At 43.4% G+C, this 18,002-nt stretch overlaps 1 pseudogene across 1 annotated transcript; it reads right to left on the bottom strand.

The window, feature by feature from the left end:
- Nucleotides 1-13,383: 13,383 nt before the first annotated feature.
- LOC147905698 (putative pentatricopeptide repeat-containing protein At3g11460, mitochondrial) lies at nucleotides 13,384-16,236 on the bottom strand (annotated as a pseudogene). The gene is made up of 2 exons (XR_015540916.1): nucleotides 16,039-16,236; nucleotides 13,384-15,960 (listed from the first exon to the last, which is right to left on the bottom strand). The product of XR_015540916.1 is annotated as a putative pentatricopeptide repeat-containing protein At3g11460, mitochondrial (transcript).
- Between the last annotated feature and the right edge of the window lie 1,766 nt (nucleotides 16,237-18,002).

Here is an 18,002-nt window from a genome sequence, read left to right as displayed (position 1 = left end):
GACGCTAGTGATGGCGTTCAGTGGCAGTGGCAATTACGTCAGTATTTGGAGTATGTGATGGCGATAGGCGATGTGCAGTGCCTGCAGGCAGCCCACAGCAACAGTGTAGTGATGCTTGCGAAGCCCACTGGCATACATGTTGACACCCACGATGCACTAGGCGCTGACAACCATTGTGCATTAGTCAAAAGCAACCACTCATGCACACGATGCTCAAAGTGCCCGTGATGCCCAATGCACTTGAGGCATTCAACGCTCGATAGTAGTCGACGTGCTATGCCTGAGGGAGTGGACTAAAGGGGACGATAGAGGGAGGAGAGAGGAGTTATAAAGAGGGTGAGGGGGAGATAAGTTAGAAAGAGGGGGGAGGGTAAAGAGAGGTTAGAGAGGGGGTATAGAGAGAGAGAGTAGAGCATAGAGAGAGGTGACATGCGAGGGGGGAAGACAATGGATGAGGGGAGAGGAGAGAGGAAAAGGGGGGCAGGTGGAAGAGGGGTAGTGGAGATGGAATAAGAGGGTGTCGAGAGAGGAAGGGCATGGTGGGGTGGAGAGGTATAGGGGGATGGTGGTGGTATAGAGAGAGGAAGAAGATGGTGTGGTGTAGTAGGATGGTGGAGGTGGAGCAAGGAAGAGGGTGAAGAGAGAGGAAGAGGTGGTGGGGTGGAGAGAGGTAGAGGGCTGGTGGAGGTATAGAGAGAGGAAGGGGTGAGGGTGTAGAGAGAGAAAGGAGGTGGTGGGGTGGAGAGAGGTAGGGGGTGGTGGAGGTGGAGTAAGGTAAGGGGATGGTGGAGGTGGAGGTGGAGCAAGGACAAGGGTGTAGAGAGAGAAAGGGGGTGGTGGGGTGGAGAGAGGTAGGGGGATTACCTTGAGTGGTAGAGATGGAGGTAATGGAGATGGAGGGTGGGCGAGTTTTGACAAAAAAGTGGTGGTGGAGGGGATGGATGACCGAAAGTGAGGGTGGAGGGAGGGGACGGATGGAAAAAGTGAAGGTGGTGGGGACGTAGATGATGGGAGGTGAAGATGGAGGTGGGGAGCTTGACAAAAAAAGCCAAGTGGTGGTGGAGATGGTGGTGAGTGGGAGGTGGAGGGGATGGACGACAAAAATTAATGGTGGAGGGGGGCAATAGTGAGTGAGGAGCCATGTAGAGCATGCGTCCAGCTTGTTCCTTACCTTGGATGCAAGAGGCATGGTGGTGGATGAGGCGGGAGCATTGGGTGTGGCTTTCTCTAGGTAGTGACTGTGCGCGGGGGAGCATCTTGAGGTGACCGCTCGGAGCTACTATTACTACGTTACCGTTTTTTGGACATCGGTTCCAACCGAAGTGACGTTAGGTGCAGAGGATAACATGTTGTACTTGTAGCTCTCAGATTTCTTGGGCGGAGGTTGGTAGCGTTGGTTGAGCATGCAATGGCATTGGTTTATCACTGTGGCAAGCCTTGTTCTCCTTTCGAGCTGAGCCCTTGCGTGGTGTGCTAATGGAGGCTAGGGCTTCCAGTTGGTTTTGTTGAGTCGCTTCATTGTCATCAATGAGCGAAGAAGTTCAGGCACACAAGTCAATTTGGTAGTTGACAGCATAGCACCAAGTTCTTCCTAGGATAATCTACTCTTCAATGGCTTCTATAGGGAGAACATAAAAGTGTATATCCATAGCTTGGCAAACAACCATTAGACTTAGATTTACATAACCCAAGGTTTGTAGAAGTTAGTCATTTATAGCTCTTATTGAGGCAATAATGAGGGTTAGGGGTATCTATATCTTTTCCCATACCTCTCAGGAGATGAAATTATGGCTCGCTCTTGGGTCCATGAGTGCTTTGATGCGCATGCGTGGTATGTGTAGCTAGACAAGCAACCTAGCTGGCTCTATTGTTAGCTCAGCCATTAGTTGCATCTGTTCAGTCATTGCCTTAAGCAGGGTCATTTGTCTATGTTGCCAGATCTTAGCATTACGAAATCATTCTTCCTCGATGGCCTGGCGCTTCATCCTAGCCACCTTCGCCTTGAGTTCTTTTTCTCTATGCATGGCTTGAAGGGTGGAGATAGTGAGTGGTCCGTAGTATCTTTTCAATTTACTTCCGTTTAGGTAGCCATCCATTTATGTTCCATTAAGGGTGGCTATTCGGTACGCCCCTTGCAGGGTAATCTCAACTACATGGTAAGGACCCATTCCTCGATACTTAAGCTTACGTTTGGTCTTGCGGACACTGTACAAGAGTGCCAAGTCTCCTTCCTGTGAAGATAGTGGGAGAGAGGGAAGGAGTCTCACTTGCGGCTTTCTCACATGCACAATGGGGGAATACACACAAAGGTGGAGGCTGAAAATAGTTTTCCTCTTCTTAGTTGTGTAAGCCAAAAAGAACTCTAGTACAAAGAAATAGAAGAACCCTATATGTGGGTCTCAAACCAAACTCAACTAACTAAGGTGGCATACTAATTGAGCCACGAACTAGTGTAGATAAGGATAGCTGTCATCCAGCTATTATTCGTGGGCGGTGTACCAACCGCATCTGTAGCTAACAAGTCAGTGACATAAATGCACAATGGTCACCCTGGCATATCGCGAGTGGAGCTCGATATCTCAACACTCCCCCTCGAGCTCAATCCCAATTCCTGCACACCAAGCAGGTCTCTGAACTTGCGTAGCTTCTCTGCGCCCAATGCCTTCGTGAATATGTCAGCTACCTGATCCTCTGTGCTGACATAAACTAGATCAATAAGACCTAGTAAAACCTTCTCCCGCACATAGTGATAATGCACCTCAATGTGCTTTGTTCTAGCATGATAGACTAGGTTATTTACCAAGTGTATACTGCTCATGTTGTCACAATAAATGACAACTGGCCCATCAGTAGACTGATGCATATCATAAAGTAGCTTATGCAACCAAGCTACCTCACATGCAGCCATTGCTGCATCCCTGTACTCAGCCTCTGTGCTCGACAAGGCAACTCGACAAGGCAACTGTAGGCTGTTTCTTGCTGCTCCAAGTGACTGCAGCACTCCCAAAAGAGAACACATATCCACTGGTAGATCGTCTATCAGAAATACTACCAGCCCAATCAGCATCAGTGTATCCATGCAACTGTATCTGAACCCCAGCCTCATAAAATAGTCCATACTGCAATGTGGACTTCACATACCTGAGTATGCATCTAGCCGCATCCAAATGCGGTTTCCTTGGAGCCCGCATAAACTGACTTACCAACCCAACAGCATAGCTCAAATCTGGCCTGGTAATAGTCATGTAAATCAAACTTCCTACTATGCGTCTGTACATAGTAGGGTCTTCCAGAAGCTCACCTGCATTTGCGCTCAGCTTCATATTCTGCTCCAAGGAACTGAAATAGGCTTACAGTCTGTCATCCCATATTTGGACAGCATGTCCAGTCCATACTGCCTCTGCAAGAGCTGTATCCCACTTGGTGATCTAATCACCTCAATGCCCAAGAAATAACGCAGCTCTCCCAAATCCTTCATCTCAAACTTCTGCTTCAATAGCATTTTCACATGAAGGATGTCTTCATCACTATCACCTGTGATGATCAAATCATCAACATAAATGACAAGCAGCATAATACCTTTCTCTGTTTTTCTCACATAGAGTGAGAAATCTGCCTTGGAAATCTGAAAGCCAATAGTAACAAGATACTGTCCTATCTTGTCAAACCATGCTCTAGGTGCTTGCTTCAAGCCATACAAGGCTTTCTTCAACCTGCAAACAAACTCAGGATGAACAACATGCACATAACCTGGTGGCTGCTCCATATAGACCTCTTCTTGCAAATCACCATGCAAGAAGGCATTCTTTACATCCATCTGATGTAAAGACCATCCTTTTGATGCAGCCATAGCAATGACTGCTCTTACAGTCGCCATCCTTGCAACTGGACTAAATGTTTCTTCATAATCAATGCCATATGTCTGTGCATACCCCTTGACAACTAATCTTGCCTTGTATCTGTTCACAGAACCATCTGCATTGTGCTTCACCTTATAAACCCATTTACAGCCAATTGCATTCTTGTCTTTAGGCAAAGGCACCAATTCCCATGTTGCATTTGCATCCAAGGCATTCATTTCTTCATCCATGGCTTTCTCCCATTTTTCTTTTCCCATGGCTTGCTCAAAAGAAATGGGTTCTAGTTCCTGTATCACTTTGACCATATAGGCAAAGTGAATGGCTATAAATCCATCATATTTCAGCCTATCCACAGGATACCTAGCTCTGGTAGACCTGCGCAAAATAGGCTCACTTCCAGGTGCTCTCAAAACATCCCTGGTCTTCCTTACTCCAGGTGTAACAGGGTCTTCTTCACTTTGAATTTTGTCCTTCTTGTAGTCTTCTTCAAGTGTTTATCATTTAAAGATCCCTCAGAGCTTGGCATTTTGACACAAGATCAGTTCTAACTGAATTTCAAACTGAAAATACATTCTCTGAACTGAACTTTGGCACTACTTCAAACCTCAAGCATCAACATAGCATTTACTCTAGCATCAAATTTTCAAAATCAAATTTTCAAAAAACTATAAAAAATTCAAGACAGTGCTCCAAAGGTGAAGCTGGAAAATGCTTTAGATCACTTCAAATGAGAAAGCATCCAAAAGCCCAAAGATTACTCACATAATAATGAAACTTTCTAGCACTTAACCATGTTCAATGGTTCATAGTAGAAGTAGATATCACTGTTACCCCCAAATTGAGTAGTCTGAAATTGGAGGGTGCAATTGAAGCTGAAGAGAAAAGCTTTGAGAGGGCTTTCAAAGGCAAATGGAGGCTCTTACTAAGAGGACTACTTCTAGTAGAGAGGATTGTCAAAAAAATGCGCAACATTGCTCATGACAATAGTGCCTTCCCCGACTGGTCTTTTGCTTGTTTCTCCTTATTCCCACAAGCATTTGAGCTCAAAATTCATGACCAGGAAGCTCATAATGTTTCCCACCCTTGGCTAAGAGGAATTGGCAAAATATTGCATCAATAGGCAGAATTGCTTGAAAGTTCATCAAGCAGAGATCATGTTAGCACGGGCTATAGAGGGCATCTCTTCCTAATTACTTGGTGTCAAAGGTGTGCCCTAAGTAGAGGAAACTTCAGCTCAGAGGGCTCTAGGAATGGTCGCTTAATGGAGAAGAATGGAGCTAAGCAAAATTTGGAGAGAAAGAGGGCAGAAATGAAGAAGTAGATGGAGGGTGGAGAAGAAGATGATAGTTAGCATATTGAAGCTACAATGGGATAGGGACTCAAGGAGGCTTTGATACCAAATGTAGAGGAGTGTGGGGTAGAAGAGATGCATCATGGCACAAAGAGTGAGAGCACGAGTGAGGCAAAATCCATTGTTATTAGAATGAAGGAATGACCTCCATTTTATAGAAAGAGAGGAGGTGTAGGCACCTCCCCTATATCAGTGGCAGTTAGCCCCTACATTAGTGGGACTGGCCTAAATCAAAGGAACCTCCCATGTGGGGGCCTTTGGCTTACATCATCACTTAGGTCACACACTAGACACATCATAGCACTTGATGTGCCTCTACAACACACACACACACACACACACACACATGTGACTCCCCTAGATGCACACATGCACCATAGAGCAAGCCCTTGATCACACTTATCTCAACAGGCTGGTGGGGCCGGGGCTATTAGAGGGTCATAAGGCATTCCACCTTTTAAGTTCGTGGTACTCCCTAGACTCGAGCCCTGTCGGCAGAGTTCCCTCATCCATGGATCTTCCCCGTCCATGTTCTCCCACTGGGGGGGTCTAGCATAAGCGGAGGAACCTAGATCGGTGAAAGTAGTTTCTGTCCTAGCCTGTGGCTTGGGAATTGTATGTTGCTGGCTTTCCCTTCTTGTGGACATGCTAGCAATAAAGGGGTACTCCATGTCTGTTGACTCTGTTCTTCCTAAGCGGCCGAACATGTTAGAGAACGTACCTCTAAGCCTGGATGCAACCGAAGGTGCAGGAGACTTGGGAGAGGCTACACTCATGAAGGGGGCTTCCGATGCCCTTGGACCCGTTAGGGTCTTGCATCACTCCTTCAAGACTCTCTGTTTCGTCTGAACTAGATGGAGTTTCTGGATAGGGTCCTACGAAGAACGAGTGGAGCTCGGAATCGAGCTTCGGAACCCCCAACTAGGACAGAGGGTGGGCTGAGCATAGCTTGAAGCGCTTTCTTCTAGCATTGGAACCTTTGGCAAATCCTTATGGACCTCAAGTGCATGTGGGATGCCTCTAGTTGGGGACACCCAAGCTGAACTAAGGTTCTGGAATTTTATGTTAATTCCTTATCTACTCTAGAGGTATCGAATCGGTCGGCGAGATAACTCTATAGCACCGGTTGGTGGGCTACGAGTATAGCAACGAGCGATGTAGTATGGTTTTAGTGGTAGGAAGTGACGTAACCTTACAGCGATGATCGACAAAATAAGGAAATAGCACTAGTCGGTGTGATGGATGTATCGCGACAATGGATGGGAAATTAATTGCCACGTGGTCGGTGCGATCGGTCAGAAGGGATATCCCCATGAGCGTAGGGATATGGTATGACACCAGTCGACCGGATAAGGACTCAGCTGGATAGTATAGCAATGACGACGGGGTAAGTGAACAACACTAGACGGTGAGATTGCATAGCGACGGATGGTGTGATGGAGTAGCACCACAAGGGATGGGAACGATTATGACTACGGACAAAGGGGTGGGTTCATCGCACCAACGGTGGGATAGTAAAATAGCAACGGTCGATGGGGAACCACTACAGCACCGGTCAACGACTTGTCAGATCGGTGCAGAAGTAACTCTGACACGCATTAACTCTAGGCGGCGGGGTAAATCGTAGTAAGAGGTTAGGTCGATGGGTAAGCGTTACGACACCAGGTCAACGCAAGTTGACTAGTAGGATCTGGTAATACGTCAATCGGCGAGGAAATTGCTCGGTGCGATACGCTATGGCGTCGATTCGGCGGGATAGTCACACACAGTTTTGCCAACTGAGATTTGGTGATTTCTGAGGATTTTGCAGTTTTTGTTCCTGATTTTTTGTGATGGGGGGGTGCTACACTGCCTATTCTACCTACTCCATGAAAAAAAACTAGAAAACAAACACTTTTTGAAAGTAAAAATGCAAAAACTCAAAAAAGGGAAGTTCTAGAACACGGAGCTACTTCAAAACTTGACAAAAATCCTTAGTTTTGTCATTTTTTGAGGTGATTAGACCACACACACACCTTAGCAATCAAGCCTACTAAGTTCCTATCAACTTGAAACACCAAAAAACATCCAAAACAAGCTTCCCAAGCTCACAAATGGCATTCCTACATGAAAAAACAGATTTTCATCCTCTCTCTCTCTCTCTTTCCACCTCTCATCTCTTCCTACAACTCCACTAACAAGCTCCAAGGTAAGCTTGAAAACTTGTGCAATGGGAATATAATTAAGGGAGACAAGTGCAAATGCAAAAGCATACCTTTTCTCCCCAGTAGCGGTGCCAAAAATGTGATGGGCTCAACAGTGACTCACATGTCGTGGGGGAGTTGAAGATATGCCGATGGAGCTTCCACTCCTGGCTACTCCTTGTGGGAGCAATGCATAGCACGAGCCATCTGCAAGTGTCACTCAAGCGGCCTCCAGATTGTTGCGATGTGGTTTCACGTGAGGAAGAGGGAAGGGGAAGAGGGGAGGGAAGAGGAAGAGGAGGGAGAAGGGAGGAGGAGGAAGGGAAGAAGAGAAGGGAGTGAAGGGGGATAGAGTGACAACCACAAAGGCACTACAATGGAAACAAGAGAACACCCAAAAAACTCTCTTGGAAGAGAAGAGGGAGCTTGTATTCAAACTTGTGCAAACAACAATGAAGACCAAAGTCAAACATTTGGCCTTTTATATGTCACCTTTTGAAGGGAGGGCCAACCCTTTTCCTTTTTAGCACTCTCCCTCACTTTACAACCATGGGCTCTTGGGCTTGTAGGACACCAAGGCATATTGCTATTCTTACCAACTCTCCCTACTAGCGGAAATAGCACTTGTGTTAACCATATTAAAGCGCTTAGGACAAACTTGATATTAGGAGGTGGTCCTAACTGGTTCCCAAATAGCGCTTGAGTTAGCCTCACCACTCCTAGGCTTGGGTGATTTGGGGCTCAAACTCCCTGAGCGCCCTCACACCTTCACCTGTTTGTGGTCATGCATGATGCATGAGACTCAAACCTGGAGTAGCGGGCTCATCTTTGTCGAGACACTCAATGGTAACCTTGTCTCGGGATGATATTTGGGGAACAACCTCCCTGAGTTTGAGCTATACTCCTTTCATGGCTATTTTTATTGGCATCGCTATTTCTTATGGATGTGGAGCTGAATAGTACAAGGCGCATGCACTCTTCATGGTGGCCTAGAAGTGTGCATCTCCTTGTTCCTACACCTCCTTGTTCCGGGCAGGGGTAGCTGGAACATACAGCCTGTGCACGTTGCCTAGAATCTTTGGATCTTTGGACTTTGGAGCGGCGGGCTTTGCATATTTGGGGATCAAACTCCTGAGTTTGAGCTATACTCCTTCTGTGTGCACATTGTTTGTAATCATTGACCTTGGTGTATTTGGGTATCAAACTCCCTTGAGCTTGTCTGAAGAAGTAGATCATTTGGCTTGGTCACCTTTACTCATTGATTATCCTGCATTTAGTGGTTGTACTCTGTGGATGTTAATAATGAGGAGAGAGGGCACAGCTAGAGAGCACACCACAGATGACTAACTGTACACTAGATTTAGTTGAAAATGTTGAATATATACAAACCCATTTAGGGTTAGGGTTAGGGCATCTAACCCTTTCCTTTATAGCACTCTATTGGGTTAGTGCTATGCACATATGATCACATGATGGTGCTATGCACATATGATCACATGATGTTGAGCGTGAACTCTCAACATCTACATTGTTGGAATGGTCAGTCGTGGCAAGTGATAAAGTACTAAAAGAAACATAGTCAAACACAAAGACAAGATTGGAAGCCATAACACAGAAATGAGGGATACAGTGCTCAAAGGTTCCTACGAAGTACTACGACTCAACCACCAGGTCTAACTAAGCAAAGTCACCTGTATTTTAAAAGTTTGGAGTCAACAACTTACAAAGAGGGACAAGGTATCCCTTATAAATCCTACTTCCCACCAACAGTCATCGTAAGGTGCTGTGGGATTTTCAACTAATTGCCATATGAATAAAATGGCTATGGCCTCGCGGTAGAGGTCATTGGTCATTCACCAGGGGTGCCATTGCATTGAACAACTAGGTATTGCAACGATGGTAGAGGTCATTGGAGCATATGCTACTGACTTGTGTTGCTTAGGAGTCATGGAGGGGTTGTTCGTTGCACAAGGCATTGAAAGTTGTGTCTAGTCAGTTTGTTGCTCCTTGTACTCACATAGCATGCTGAAGGATGTGATGGTGCAATAGACCTCTTGAGAAGATGCAAGAAATGTGGACGTTGGGTTGCTATGTTGCGCTCGTGGCTTGAAGCTTGTTGACTTGCTTTTGCTATAGAGGATAGTCACTTGCATGTAGATTTGTTAGGGCCTCTGCTTGCTTTCTTTGCTTGAATGCTCCTTGTGTGCACTGTTGGAACTTATGCATCTTGTCAATTGCATGTAGAGTTTGCAATTTTGGTCGTTGAGTATGCTGGCACTGTGTTGAAGCTATCGGTAGTCTGTCTTGATGCTGAACTCGAAGACCAGCGGGACAACCTTATAAAAAGTTCATAGGCAAAAAGACTATCGCCAATAATAGACTACTCTCACTATATTCACAAAGAAAAGAACCGAAGTCCTACATGAATGAATAAAAAACTCTCTCTCACAAAGATTTCACACAAAATGAAGAACTCAATCTAGAAGAAGAGCTCTCAAAAGCTCTCTCAAACTCTCAAGCTCTCAAGAACACCAAGATGGGGAATGCCGCAACAATGGAGGGATTATTGCCTTGACAAGATGCAAGGGCTTTCACTCACCAACAACGAGAAATCTCTCACAATGAACCTCAGCTCTAATACCATGATACTACATGTGAGGGAGAGAGAGAGAGAGAGAGACAGAGACACAGAGAGAGAGAGAGTTCACAAGATAGACTAAATGTACACTAAGTTGTACTCTAAAGAAATTGAGAATATATACATGGACCCCTTAGGGTTAGGGTTTGTCCCATAACCCTATGGTGCAATTTACACCATTCTCAACAATGTTCACAAGTTCCAAAAGTTCCTTGCTCTAATAATAAAGGATGAACAATTGCTTAGAAACATACTTGATTACTTCTTCATGACAGAGTTTCAAAATAGAGGAAGCCAACATGAACATGGCATCATCTCGATACAAAAAACACCTACGTATGCTGTAAATAAAGATAATGAAATAACATCTTTTGTGGACAAGTACTTAACATGCTATAAGAAATTATTGCCTAAAAATATTAAGGACATTCAAACACACAAGCACACATCGACTGGTAGTAAAAGCAACAACAAACTCTACAGGTTCCATTCCCTTAAACATCCACTACTTGAAACCATGATAATAACACCACTACAAGATAGTGAAAGAAACACCACTACAAATAAATATTTTTTAACATCGATGCATACACAATCTGCATTGATCTTGAAATAAATATGACATTTGTCAAATGGATAAATCATAAATTTATTATCAATAAGGTCACAAATAACAAAATTAACTCTTTTCCTAAAAACAAAGCCAAGAGACAATTTCACAAATGCTTTCAATAAAAAGATGAGCTTCTTATGGCAATCAAACATGGACATAAAATTCATAATGTATCTATACTCGGCAACAACATACTACACCTGATACATTGCCAAAACAATCACAAAAAACCTTCAATAAACAATTAAAACATGCATACAAAATAACTATACTGCACACAAGAGCCTACAAAAAATGGGAAATGGAATTTCAGATGCACAACAAAAGAGTGTAATACTCTATCTTTTCCACTACATAGAACAACAAGAGAGTTCTACTTCATAAACACAAACAAACCAGAAAACTAAGCACTCACTCTTAAAAGGAAATAACAACGGCAACATCTTCATGTTGAATCAACAAACATACCATGCAACTCTATTATAGATAAATACATAACAAGGAAAAACGTGGAGGACATTGCCTTGCGGCATTCATAGTAGAATATAACTATAATGATGGAACAATTAGAAAAATAAAAAAGGCAAAGAATCATCAAGCTCACAAACTTTAGGTTGGCAAGGGACTCAAATAATTATTATCGTGAGCAGTTATTACTATACTACCCCTATAAGCAGACAAGAACCATGAACTACTAATACACGGAACTTGGCAAGAAGCTTACAATCACTGAAGTGAAACTATCATAAGAAATAGAGCCTTATACACAACAAATTACAATAATGAAAAAACAATAGCAAAACATGACAATGAATACATGGAACATCAAGGACTGTAGACAAATTAATTGACAACCATGGCCTACAAGAAAATGACTTCCCAAATTACGATATCACATTGGACATGAAGAAAATACATAAACAAATAACAAATGACAAATTCACTATTCCATTAAAAAACAAGTCCTCATGCAAAACAAAGAATTCCTCAATAAAATTGGATCACTAAACATAAAACAAAGACAACTATTTGATGACATCATGATACAAAAACGAATTCAACCATCAAAAAAAGTACACTTGTTCCTAACATGTACGGCAAGTATAGGCAAAACATTCCTACTCCTACTCATAGTTCAAGGTTTGCTACGTTTTAAGAATCAAATACTTCCACACATGAATTTTGAGCTACCACACATCCTAGTGTTAGCTTACATAGGAAAAGAGGCTTACAACATAAATGGATGTCCCATTCACTCTACATTACATTTACCATTACAAATAAAAAACCGAACCTCCCTTTCAAGGAACAAACTAGACACATTAACTTATCTCTATGACCATGTGCAATTACTCGTCTTTGGCAAATTTTTTGCTATTGCACATCCTCGCTTCTCTTTCCAAATGCACAAAAATCCTCTAGGAACACCATCATAATGCCTCAGCCATCTATATCAGGTTGTAGCCACTAAACCGATCAAGAAAGATATACATCTCATGCCCCACAATGGCATCTAACATGGTGTTCCATAACGGCAAGGGACATGGGTTACTAATGGTGGCTACATGTAACTTTCTATAGTCTACGCAAATGCACAATTTGCCATTCTTTTTTGAAACTATCACAATAGGTGAGAGCCATGTCACCTTTTCCAATTGATAGATGAATCTCACTTTCAACAACTTGTCAATCTCTTGCTTCATCTATTTGGCAAAGTTTGGGTTCATCTGATACCTTAGTTGAGCTACTGAGTTTGCATCCTTCTTCAAATTAATTTTGTGAACATAACTTTGGTCTACTCTGCTCATATGTCTATGTACTCCCAAGAAAAAATCTCTTTAAATTCTATTAGCAACTGAACCCATTCTTCTCTGAATTGCCCTTGAGTATGCACACTTATTCTCACTGTTTCCTTTCACAAGACTTCACGTCTAACACATGTGAAAGGAATTGGATTGTGTTCGTACACACTTTTTTTTTGTGAGAAGAAATCTTTATTGCTATGGAATAATTACAATCATAGCTGCTTCGAAAAGCGAAGTAGCTACTACTCAAGAAAAGATCTCAGTATAGGCCGTATACACATCCTGATCAATCAAACGAGTCTGAAAACAATCGTAGAATGATTGTTGCAGAGATCGTTTGAAAAAAAGGAAGGATGAAAATAATGGATCACCAAAGACTCTATGATTTCTATCCATCCATAAAGTCCATAGGGTCCAATATCGCACCCATACAAAAAATAAATCAAAACCCTGTCTCTGGGGATGAAATCCAAACAGCCAGAAAAATCTGCCAAAAGTAACAGTAGGAAATCGCTGTCGAAGCCTCTGTCTGATGAGAGCAATGAGATCAGAAGTAGTTGGACAGGACCAAAAGATGTGGAGCACTGATTCAGTAGAGTGCGAGCATCTGTGACAAACAGCTGAAGCAATATGTCTGTGTGCGAGTAACTGTCCAGATGGAAAAATGTCTGTGTGTTCGTACACACACTACGAAACAAGCTAGACTACACACTCTACAACATGACAAGTAATTTATATGTACGTATAAGCATATATATCATCTATTACGTGCACCAAAAACAAGAAGTCCATCACTGTGTTAGTATTTGCTGTTAATTTATTCTTTATATGGTAGGCTCATGCATCTCCATACAAATCTATGACCCCTGCAATGAATGAATAGCATACAAGGGCTGCAGGAGGTCTATCATATCCTCTCTCTCTCTCTCTCTCTCTACCATAGTTGCACTAGTATTACGAATAGTCCCCACAAGAACACTTTCCGTTCTTGAAAACATGAAAGCGGTTAGCATCTCTGACAAGAATAGTCCGCTGCTCTACTTTGGATATAATTGCTGTAGCCGAATGACAGGCTCGGCAAACATGAAGATTTTTTACAACATGTATGGGTACCCCCTTGGGTGTATTAATCAGGGCACAAGCGATTGCCAATTTCTCATTGTGCCCACATAGCTCAAATTCGTTTAGATTATCAGATATGTCCTGGGGCAGCCAATGCAAATCTGGTAATACATATCCTTCTTCCCTTATTTTGAAAGAAAGCTCTTCTAGCTTTGCATATATATACTTGCTTTGGGAATGTCCTGTATCCCCTACCAAAAACAAATGCACAATTCCGCCAACATTAGTCCAACACTGTCCTGGCTTCTTCCGTGCTTGTTCTTTTAATCTCATTAACTCAACCTGCTTAGCATCCTCCTGCATGTGAGCATCTGCATAGATGTTAGCCATCAAGACATAAGCTGAAGCATCCTTTTTATCCAACTCCACTGCATGTTCAAAGGCCCACCTTCCAAGCTCCACATTCCCCCACTTCCGACAAGCACTCAACAGAGTATGCCACAACATGAGATTAGGATCCAGCGGCATCCTCTTTATCATCACTACTGCCTTATCTAATTGGCCTGCACGGCCGAGGAGATCAACCATGCAAGTGTGGTGCTCAATAGTTGGAGTGATGCCATAGTCTTTGCTCATGGACTCAAAGTATGTCTGGCCCTTCTCTACTAGACCTGTGTGACTGCATACAGTTAGAATGCTGAGGAATGTCATCCCATCTGGTTTTATGTCTTCTGCTCTCATTCTGTCAAGCATAAGAAAGACCTTTTCACTCTCTCCTAGCTGGGCGTACCCTGCAATAAGTGCAGTCGATGAGACTGCATCTCGAACTGGAAGATTGTCGAACACTTCCTGTGCTTTTACAAGCAAGCCACACTTGGAATACATATCAACCAAGGTGCTACCAACAATAGGATCTATTTCCAACAACCCGTTTCCTGCAATCTGAGCATGTATTTCTCGGCCCTTGTCTATGGCTCCTATGCTGCCACAAGCTTTCAAGCTGCAAACAAATGTGACCGCACTTGGCGAGACGCCCTCCAACTGCATCTGTTCGAAACAGTTCAGAGCGTCCTGACCAAGGTCATGTTCAGCATACCCTGTGATAAGTGCATTCCAGGAGACTGCATCTCGAACTGAAAGTTTGTCGAACACTTCCTGTGCATTTGCAAGCAAGCCACACTTGGCATACATATCAACCAAGGTGTTACCAACCAAAGGATGTCCTTCAAACAACCCCTTTCTCACAATCTCAGCATGTATTTCTCGGCCCTTGTCTATGGCTCCTATCCTGCCACAAGCTTTCAAGCTGCAAACAAATGTGACTGCATCAGGTGTGACGCCCTCCCATTGCATCTGTTCAAAACAGTTCAGTGCATCCTGACCAAGGTCATGCTCAGCATACCCTGCAATAAGTGCAGTCCATGAGACAGCATCTCGAACTGGAAGTTTGTCAAACAATTCCTGTGCTGTTGCAAGCAACCCACATTTGGCATACATATCAACCAAGGTGCTACCAACAAAAGGATCTCTTTCCAACAACCCCTTTCTTGCAATCTCAGCATGTATTTCTCAGCCCTTGTCTATGGCTCCTATGCTGCCACAAGCTTTCAAGCTGCAAATAAATGTAACCACATCAGGAGAGAAGCCCTCCAATTGCATCTGCTCGAAAGAGTTGAGTGCGTCCTGACCAAGGTCATGTTCAGCATACCCTGCGATAAGTGCAGTCCATGAGACTGCATCTCGAACTGGAAGTTTGTCAAACACGTCCTGTGCTTTTGCAAGCAAGCCACACTTGGCATACGTATCAACCAAAGCGCTACCGACAAAAGGATTTCTTTCCAACAACCCCATTCTCATAATCTCAGCATGTATTTCTCGGCCTCTTTCTTTATCTTTCAGCCTGGCACAAGCCTTTAGTAAGGCCACGAACGTATGCCCACTAGGATCTACACAATCCTCCTGCATTTTTTGGTGCAGTACGAACGCATGCTGTAACTCCCCACATTCGATATAACCTGTGATGAGAGAAGTCCAGGAATACTCATTCCGATTAACCAACCTATCAAAGACCTGCTGGGCATCACACATGCTTCCAACTTCCGCCAACATTGGGACGACGTAGTTCCCCAGTGTCTCATGAGATTCCAGCCCACTTTTGCGCAGGTAGGCATGCAAGCGCAGGGCATACGGTGGATTTTTGTGTTTTCTGCACTTGCGCAAGATGTATGTCAAGTTTTCAACCGAAGCCGGATGGGGCATGCGTTCCAAAGAAGCGAGTGCCTCCTCTAAGCTAAGCTCTAGCAGCTGTGCTAGGGGGCTATGCATGGCGTTGTTTGCAATCTCCATTTTCAGGAGCGTGTCTTTAACCCAACTGGGATTGTACCAGCCGTTTATCCAGAGCGACTCGTTGGTGAGTTTCTGCTTGAAATCTGGGGCCCTTGGGTGTGTCTGCTACAATTGACAGCAAAGGCGTCAGAATTCAATCTACAGCTATAAAGGATTGAGTTCAGCTGGTAGTAAGCGTACTTTGGTGTTTCGATTGTCGAACCACTGGGAGGGATCGGTGAAGTAATCCTTCCATAAGCGCTCAATACGTGATCTATCTGCGAGTTGCTTGTATGGGATTACACTTGATGGAGGAGGAGGAGCACTTGATGGAAGTGATTGGAGGAGGGATAGCACTTGATGGAAGTCATCCATGGAAGAGATTCGGATAACACTTTAAGGGAGTAGAGGAGGTGGGGAGAGAGCTTTAGCATTGCTTTTAGATGGCACACCAATGGAAGAGTCTCTCTCTCTCTCTCTCTCCCCATTGCACTCTACGAGTAGCATGACCTGTCATAGACGGGTCAAAGTTGGGATTCTAGGCTCTCGTTAATTTCAAGGAATGCAATTTGAGATTTTATTTATAAATCTCAATATCGAAATGCTTCTTAGTGAATTTTAAAGTTGGATCTATGTTTAAGTCTTGTCAGTGCTTCTAGTTGGGTAAAAAGTTCTTCATAGCATTACACACATCTCTCTCTCTCTCTCTCTCTCTCTCTCTCTCTCTCTCTCTCTCTCTCTCTTTGTGGGTGCATTCTTGCTATGTTTTAGTAGATAATGAACCGATGAAAACAAAATCTTAGTATGATGAATGATGCAAAACGCTTTTGAACAACCTCCAACCCAAGCTCTATGGACTCTAAGGGTTCTATCTCTAGAGTAATACACTAATGGGGGATAAATCTATGGCCTTGGGAAACTGCTTGGCCCTAGCACAGCTTCATCTCAACTTGAATCAACTCTCCAAAGCCATTCCATAGGGGTATGATGCACAAATTATGGTGGCTTGCTCTTGATAGAAATAATTTAATGGGTGATGTCAGAACTACCTTGTCTAGTTACTTAGCTCTACAATATATTGATCTATCCATGCATCATCTCTCTGGCAACATCCCATCTTAGCTCAACATGTTGAATAGTACAGCATGGGTTTCCTTGTCAACCAACAAATTTATGGGCAATGCCTAACACCTTTGACAAATAGGACATCTTTGCATTATCTCAATCTTAGCTACAACAAAGTCATCGACAATCTTCAAGTTCTCTATGAATTTCCAAAACTGAGATGGTTGTATGCTTTGGTCTTGGTTCATTTGCTGCTTGGATTTGTTTGTAGATTCATCTCTGAAGTTCGAGACACTCTTATAATCCCTGAAAATGGGGCTTTTCACATGCCACCTAATGCCCATGAGACCTACACCCCACTATACTTGCATCAGTCAATCTTTTTCTTTGCTCCTTGAGAATCAATAAATGTAGAGAAAAAGTGGCAGCTTCCAACATCTTCATTCAAGACATAGTTATCTTCTACAGCTTGTGATGTGAAAGAGATTGATCGGGAAAACATCTTCGTCATCAAAGCTACAACATGCATATTGTGAAGCGTTAACCTATCCTACAGCTTAAAGAGGTTGTATATTTTGCAGTTATAAACTACAGAAGGGAAAGCCAATGAAGATATAGAAGCCATTGTAGTAGGGCTACTTCATCGTCATAGAGTCATGTTTCATTCTCTTGAGTAAGAAAGCTTTGTTTGTCCTTCTTTTGAATCTTCGCTTTTGAGAGAAATTGTAGTTTAGCCATGGCAACCAAGGCATGGCTCGTACCTATATTCACTTCTACAGTTCTCCCTGCATATCATCTATGCCTGAGCTTTTGTTCCTCCTCTTTGGTTCTTCTCTTCTTGACAAAACAATTCATGTCTTCCTCACGGACCTTCTCAACTTGCTCAATCAAAGCAACAGGGTGCGGCCAATGGATCTCCTTGTGTTGCAACTTCAGCCCCACAAACTACCAGTACGCCATTAATATTCCCCAAGTAGATGCAAAAGGCCCATGGAAAGCTCTTTGCACAACTCAGGTTGTCGTTGCTAGTAGTCTCTCAAAGTGGAGTGCCATCGATTGGAAGACAGATGAGATTGGAGAATAGGAAGTGTAGCAATGAT

The sequence above is a fragment of the Dipteris shenzhenensis genome, chromosome 1, assembly GCF_047967505.1.
Source record: "Dipteris shenzhenensis isolate YYH24624 ecotype China chromosome 1, Dip_SZ_1.0, whole genome shotgun sequence".
Classification (NCBI taxonomy): domain Eukaryota; kingdom Viridiplantae; phylum Streptophyta; class Polypodiopsida; order Gleicheniales; family Dipteridaceae; genus Dipteris; species Dipteris shenzhenensis.
Note: the sequence above shows the minus strand (reverse complement) of the source record. Positions and strands in the feature narration are given on the sequence as shown.